The sequence below is a fragment of the Palaemon carinicauda genome, chromosome 18 (genome assembly GCF_036898095.1).
Source record: "Palaemon carinicauda isolate YSFRI2023 chromosome 18, ASM3689809v2, whole genome shotgun sequence".
Classification (NCBI taxonomy): Eukaryota; Metazoa; Arthropoda; class Malacostraca; order Decapoda; family Palaemonidae; genus Palaemon; species Palaemon carinicauda.
Window position 1 is genome coordinate 132,281,656 of NC_090742.1, and position 7,500 is coordinate 132,289,155.

Below are 7,500 nucleotides of genomic sequence, written 5' to 3' on the forward strand. Positions count from 1 at the left end.
CAACATTATCGGTAATGGCTTATTAGGTTTATATAGCACATATATGCAATTTACGATTTATTCATATACTTTGTTCAAATTGAATTTATATAATTTCCTTTCTTTTATTATATTTTGATATATTCCTTTTTGTTGTTTATACAGGTGAGGTTGGAAAAGCTGAAAGTAGTTTGAAAATTACCCCTAGATATAACCACCTTCAAGCAATCGGAATAGACCATTTATAGCATTTTTATTTTTCTGAAATGTTTATAATAAATTTGGTGAATTGTTTTGAAGAGGTTTCCTAACTACCATTGAAAAATGTTCAAATTTCAGCTTATGGCGCCCAACGTGGGGCTTTGATGGAGACTGCCGAATTTGCCGGAGTAAAATTCTTGTGTTTAAGGGTTGTTCAGAGTCCAATAATTAATTTTCTTTTCTAGCTCGTTATATTTTGTTAAATATGAATAAGTTACAGGTATTTGTAGGTCAGCAGAAGACTATTAGGAAAAAGGTCACTGAATGTTTTAATAATGTTAATAATTATGATTCCTTTAATCCTTCTGAGCGTTTGTCTGAGAGAGCTATTCTCTTACATTATAAGGAAAAGTTGTCCGATCTCGATAGTAAGATTCTAGCTGAGAAATTCTTTAATAGAGAAAATGTTGTCGAGGCTGATTTGGAAACTGAATTAAATTCATGTCAAGATTATTTGGATAAAATTGAAAGGTTATTGCCCTTGCTTGATGTTTCTGCAAATCCTTGTTCTAATGTAACTGATACTGCTAGAAGCTTGCTTAAGCAGCCCACAGCTCCTCTTCCAAAATTTAGTAGTAGAGAAGGGGAAGATTTTTTAAGGTTCATAACCGAGTTTGAAAACACAACCAGTGCATTTAGTTATCCAGATAAGGATTTGTTGCTTTTACTAAAACAGCAAATAGATGGTAGGGCTAAATATTTGTTGTATAGCTTGGAAGCTGACAAGCAATCTTATAAAGATGCCAAGGAGTTGTTGGTTTCAGCTTTTGCTTCTAAAGAAGCTAGAATAAATTCTACCATCCAGAAATTGTTGAATCTTAAGCTTGGAGAGAAGGATGATCCTTTCATATATATCTCAAATCTGAGAACTATTTGTGAGGCTGTTAGGACGTTAAAAATTGATGCTAATGAGTTTACAAGGTTTTTTGCTTGGCGTGGTATTAATGATAATTTCAAGAGTCACTTGGTTCAAATCACCACGAAAAACTCACCCCTCTTTGGATGATATTCTTGATAATTTTTTTAATGCCAGTGAGAGGTACGAAAGTACTAAAGGTAAAACTCCTCAAGAGATTAAGTTTAGAAATAAGTTCAGAAATACTCCTGTTAAAGACAGTACTGATAGTTTGGCCATTAAAACTAAAGTAATGGAAAGTAAATCTTCTGTACCAAACTGTCTCCTTTGTAGTAGAGGTGATAGTAAGGAAACTGATCATTATGTTAATAAATGTCAGAAATTCTCTACTCCTGCAGAAAAAGTTCACATAATTGAGTCTTTCGGAGGTTGTGTAAAATGTGGAATGTTAAACCATATGTCTAGCAAGTGTAGGTTTAGGTTTAAAAAGCGTTGCATAAATTGTAATGGTTATCACATGAGTTACCTTTGTGTGTCAGAATCTGCAAGGGATGGATCATCTCGGACTAATGAACTTAATTCTAATGCCAAACAGGAGGCTAGCAGTGGAGTTGCTGTAACACACCAGTACTCGACGAATTCCATATTGCCCACATTTACTTTTTCTCTTGAGGGCAATGATAGTGTCTATAGGGGTTTGAAGGACAGCGGTTCTCAGAGTACATTTGTGTCTGCTAGATTAGCAAATTCACACAATTTTAAAATTGTTCACTCAAAGATTGAGCTCACTGTCAAGGGTTTTAATGAGAGTAAAAGGTACTGTACTAAAGTTATCAAGATTCCTCTTAGGATTGGAGATTCAGTGGAGCATATTTTGGCAATTGTGGTTCTGGTGATAAGCATTAATTTGGAGTTACCCTTTCTTGGTGAACTTGTTGAAGCTGTGCACAGTAAAGGGTTAGTTCTTGCTGATAAGTTGTTGAATAGTAATTTGAGGAAAATTAATAATGTGCATCTTTTGCTGGGCACAGATTCTTTCAGTTGCTTAACGGGAAAAGAGATTGTGATTGGTAACGTGAGTCCCTCTGTGTACATTGAATCTAAGGTAGGAATAATGCTCACTGGTAATATTGAAGCTTTGCTTGCCAATTTCAGAGGTACAGATGGGGGATTGGGAGCTTGTTTATCAGTAAGTAAGGAAGCTAATTGTTCAAATATCCATGTTTATAGCAATTCTTTTTTTCTTAGCAATAGTGTTGATATTTTGGAAGAGAATTGCCTATCAGGGTTTACTACTAATACATTTTTTTCAGTCCTAAATGATAAGGGTGATATTTTGGAGGGACAATTGCAGCGTGCCACTGATCAAATTCTCGAATCTGAGTGCAAATATTTCTCGAATTATGATCAAACGAATTATTGTGAAACTAATACAGACCTTGACGAAAAGTTAACTGAATTTACTTTAAAACAGATTAGTAGAAGATCTGACGGAAGGATAGAAGTTCCTTTGTCATGGAATACCAAAGTGTCTCATTTACTTTCTAAAAATGAGGTGTTATCTAAGCTCATACTTAAGTCAAACCTTAAGAAGCTCAGGAAGAATGAAGGTCATTTACAATTAGTTGATCAAACTTTTAAAGAGCAGATTAAGTTGGGTATCATTGAGCCAATATATGATTTAGAGGTTTACAAGGCTGAACATCCCTATTTCTCTTTTTTGCCTCATATGCCTATTTTTAAGCCAGACAAAGAGTCGACTAAATGTAGGGTAGTGTTTTTGTCTAATCTCAAGGAATCTTCTAAAAGCACATCGTTATCACATAACCAGTGTATGTTTTCAGGACCTATTTTGAATCCGAAATTGTCATCATCTTTCCTTAATTTACGGTTTGATAAGAATTTGTTAGTTTTTGATTTGCAGAAGGCGTTTAATATGCTTGCTTTAAGTGAAGCTGACCAAGCTAGATTACTGTTTTACTGGTACAAGAATGTTAGTAAGGGAGATTTTTCCTTGGTTACATTAAAAAATGTTAGGCTTCCGTTTGGATTAAGATGCAGCCCATTTTTACTTATGATATCTCTGTATTACATATTAGTTGCACAAGCATCTGACCAGTCAATGTTGTCTGAATTAAAGCATTTAATATATTCACTTATATATATGGATAATGGAGCTGTCACTTTCAATGATTCAGAGAGTTTACATTGGGCTTATAAACAGATTCCATGTATTTTTGAGCCATACAATTTCAAGGTTCAACAGATTGTCACTAATGATAGGGATTTACAGGATGTAATTGATGTAGAGAATAAAGTAGTCACTCCTGAAATAAATAAACTGTTCGGTCTAACATGGGATAGGTACTCTGATGAGATATTTACAAAGCCCATTAATCTAAATGCTGAAGCTAAGACTAAAAGGTCCATATTGCAAACTATTGCTTCCCAGTTCGATATCTTTGGATTTAATATGCCATTATTTAACAGGTGTAGATTATTTATGCATAAATTACAGTGTCGAAAGAAACTTGGATGGGATCAAATACTATCTCAGGAGTTGCAGAAGGAATGGCAAAATATTTCAAAGCAGTGTAACAGAGCAGCACCTTTACGTATTTCTAGATCTGTTGGTCCTCGTAATGGTGAATATAGTATTGTAGTGTTTACAGATGCCAGTAGTGATATATATGGATGTGTCCTTTATTTGCTTCATAATGAATCTAATAAGCTTAGCTTCGTTCATGCCAAAAATAGGCTAGTTAATAAACAGCTAGATGGCAAGTCGATACCAGCCCTTGAGTTAAATGCAATAATTTTAGGAGTAGAATGTGCTATGGAAATTTTCAATGACTTATCTGGGTCACATTGCATGAAGCCTCTACAGATTGTGAATATGACTTTATGTACAGATTCTATTTGTGCTTTACATTGGCTTAATGCATCTTCATCTAAATTAGATAAAATGAATAAACACACAACATTTGTTCGCAACAGGATTCATAATATTCAGAGAAAGTGTGAAATGTTTCCTGTTACTTTTAAATTTTTTTCTGGTAAGGCAAATCCTGCAGATTTGGTGACAAGATGTGTGTCGTATAATCAGCTTATGAATTCAAATTATTTTTCAGGACCTAGTTTGGATGAAGCCAATATTCCAGAGCTATCAGTCACAATACCAGCATTTGAAATTGGTGAAGAGAGCAATTGTTCCCATGGTCTTTCTGTGCTTTTGTCCAGTGCGGAGCCTCTCATTGATATTAACAAGTTTTCCACTTTTAGGAGACTAGTGCTAGTATATCGGAGAGTTTTGATGTGTGTCCAGAAATGGAAAGTTAGAGCAGGGTTGAAGTGTGATAATGACGATTCTAGTACTCCCTACTTTGCTCAAGCCCTTAATTTATTGATATCTTTTGAGCAGAAGAAATGTTTTTCTGAAGTTTTTGAATATTTCAGTAAAGTTAATGTGCCTATTAAAGACACTCCTTCTATTGTGACAAAGTTTAACATATTTTTTGATGAGCAAGGTTTGCTTAGAGTAAGAAGTAAATTTAAGAAGTGGTATTTAAACAAAGATGACAAGTTTCCCATTCTACTGCCTAATGATAGTTATCTCACAAGACTTATTATAATGAATGCTCATGATAAATTACTTCATTCTGGTAGTTATGCCGTATTGACCGAATTAAGAAAAAATTATTTCATACCCAAACATTTTTCTACTGTTAAGAAAGCTTTGAAGCAGTTTATTCATTGTCGTCGGTTCAATAGTCGTAACATTAAACTTAACCAGAATTCCTATAGAGATTTCCGTTGTAATCCACCTAATGTACCTTTTGCCAATATATTTATAGATTATCTTGGTCCATTTTCAGTTAAAGTTAGTGGTGGGACACATAAAGTATGGTTATTATGTTTGACTTGTACTTGGTCTAGAGCAATTAATATGAAGATAGTTAAAAGTTTAAATGTAAGTGAATTTTTAAGAGCTTTTCAGATGCATTGCTTGGAGTATGGGATCCCTCAGTTGTGCATTAGTGATCAGGGATCGCAGCTTGTAGCCGGAGCTAATATCATTACCTCATTTATCAGGGATCCAGAAACTCTGCTTTATTTTGAAGAAAATAATGTTGCCCCTCTTTCCTTTCAACAATATTCCAAAGGTGCTAATCAGTTGGGATCTATGGTTGAGGTGTGCGTTAAAATGGTAAAAAGGTTAATTTTTGGAGCAATAAAGAATAACATTTTATCCTATTCGGATTTCGAATTTTTAGTATGTAATGTGATCCATCTCGCTAATAGACGTCCCATAGCTTTTAAGGAAGTTGTTAGAAATGATAGTAAAGATTCTCTTCCTGAACCAATCACCCCTGAACATTTGATCAGAGGGTATGAGCTGTCTTCTTTAAATTTGATTCCTGAATTGCAGAGCATTCCACAAGATCCAGATTTTGATTCCAGAGACATAGAGAGGAGTTACCAGGGGTTGTGCAAGGTTAAAGAAAATCTTAATAATATTTATCATGAGTTTTTAGGTAATTTATTACATCAAGCTATTGACCGAAAGGACAGGTATCGTCCGGTTTCTCATGCATTGATAAAGCCAGGAGATGTAGTTCTTGTGAAGGAGGAACATACTAAAAGGAGTAATTATCCCCTAGGATTAGTTCGCGAAGTTGTAAGTAATGATTTGGGAGAGGTGACACAAGTAACTGTACTGAAAGGGAAAACTAAAAAGATTAGTAAGTTACATGCAAGTCAAATAATTCCTTTCCTTGAGATTAATACTACTGATGATGTAGTTTGTAATACTGATAATAAGAATGTTCCTGGTGCTGATAGAAAGAAAATTTCCTCGCGGCCTAAAAGAAAAGCTGCTACGGTAAGTGAGGAAAGAACAAGAAAAATGTTGCTCTAATTTCATATGTTCATTTACAGCGATGAAGATTTTTTACCTTTGAAAAATCTTCATCCTCTTCCGTGGACTAAACGGAAATTAGTATTTCTTACATTTGTTTATTAGTATATTTATATATGTATTTATTGAAGTAAGGAGGACTTTTCTCTTAAACTATTAAAATAACTAGTTAAATTACATTTATATGCTTGGTACCATCTAAGTCCTGCTTGCTTACTACGAGCTAAGTAATTAGCTAACAAGCCTGCTAATCACGCCATTTTCTCTTTACTTGGGAGGTTCATGGATATACCCAAGCCAGTCTGGCCTAGCATACCATACCGTCCATATCTTCACTGGCAGTATTTCGGCACGAAGATTTGAGCTGCTAGATTCGTGCTACAAGATTTTTATCATTGAATTTGTGCTGTGCTGCTATTTTACCGTACCATGTTTGGGTTGAGAGATTCAAGTGTTTCCGCATTGACGAAATTCAACATGAACTAACTTCCCTTAATTTGGACTCTGAGCTTCCTTCGGCATGAAACTTTAAACTTCGAGGGCATTCGACTCGTCTCATAGCTTGCATGGATAAAGGTGAGAACCAAGCATTGTTAGGGGTTTCTAAATGTTTAATGGTAATCATTATCCGTTGCCTTAAGCCTTCAAAGCACCAATACAAAATAAATTCCTTCCTCTCTGATAGATATATATATATTGTGTACTATTAAACTAATTGTGATATTTGTACAATACTTTCGCTTAGGTATAATTGGTGAAGCTAGGTCGTCCTGGGTTATCATCCTGCGTCCATCTTTCTTATTTATATTATTGGTAAGACTTTATATTAGATTTAATTCGGAGGGTGAATGTTATATTGAATACATTATGCAAAATTATATTGCTTATATTTATAGCTTCAGGACAGTGTTTGATGTCGGAATGTATTTCATTTTCCAGGATATCATTTATCCATATGTTTAATTGAAGTGGCTTAGTCCGAAGATAAATTCCCTGTTTCTTACATTGGCGAGCACTTCCAACATTATCGGTAATGGCTTATTAGGTTTATATAGCACATATATGCAATTTACGATTTATTCATATACTTTGTTCAAATTGAGTTTATATAATTTCCTTTCTTTTATTATATTTTGATATATTCCTTTTTGTTGTTTATACAGGTGAGGTTGGAAAAGCTGAAAGTAGTTTGGAAATTACCCCTAGATATAACCACCTTCAAGCAATCAGAATAGACCATTTATAGCATTTTTATTTTTCTGAAATGTTTATAATAAATTTGGTGAATTGTTTTGAAGAGTTTTCCTAACTACCATTGTAAAATGTTCAAATTTCAGCTTAATACTGTATATATATATATATATATATATATCTGTATATATATATATATATATATCTATATATATATATATATATATATATCTGTATATATATATATATATATATATCTGTATATATATATATATATATATATCTGTATATATAT

At 33.7% G+C, this 7,500-nt stretch overlaps 2 long non-coding RNA genes across 2 annotated transcripts in view; both read left to right on the top strand.

Moving 5' to 3' along the window:
* Positions 1-77, top strand: part of LOC137657156 (uncharacterized) — an 815-nt gene extending 738 nt beyond the window's left edge. The window contains exon 3 of the long non-coding RNA XR_011047130.1: positions 1-77. This exon is cut by the window's left edge and continues 80 nt beyond it. This is a non-coding gene — a long non-coding RNA (uncharacterized lncRNA).
* A 5,575-nt stretch (positions 78-5,652) lies between these two features.
* On the top strand, positions 5,653-7,046 carry LOC137657157 (uncharacterized). Its single transcript, XR_011047131.1, has 3 exons — positions 5,653-6,590; positions 6,760-6,827; positions 6,954-7,046. It is a non-coding gene; the product is annotated as an uncharacterized lncRNA (long non-coding RNA).
* The last annotated feature ends 454 nt before the right edge of the window (positions 7,047-7,500 follow it).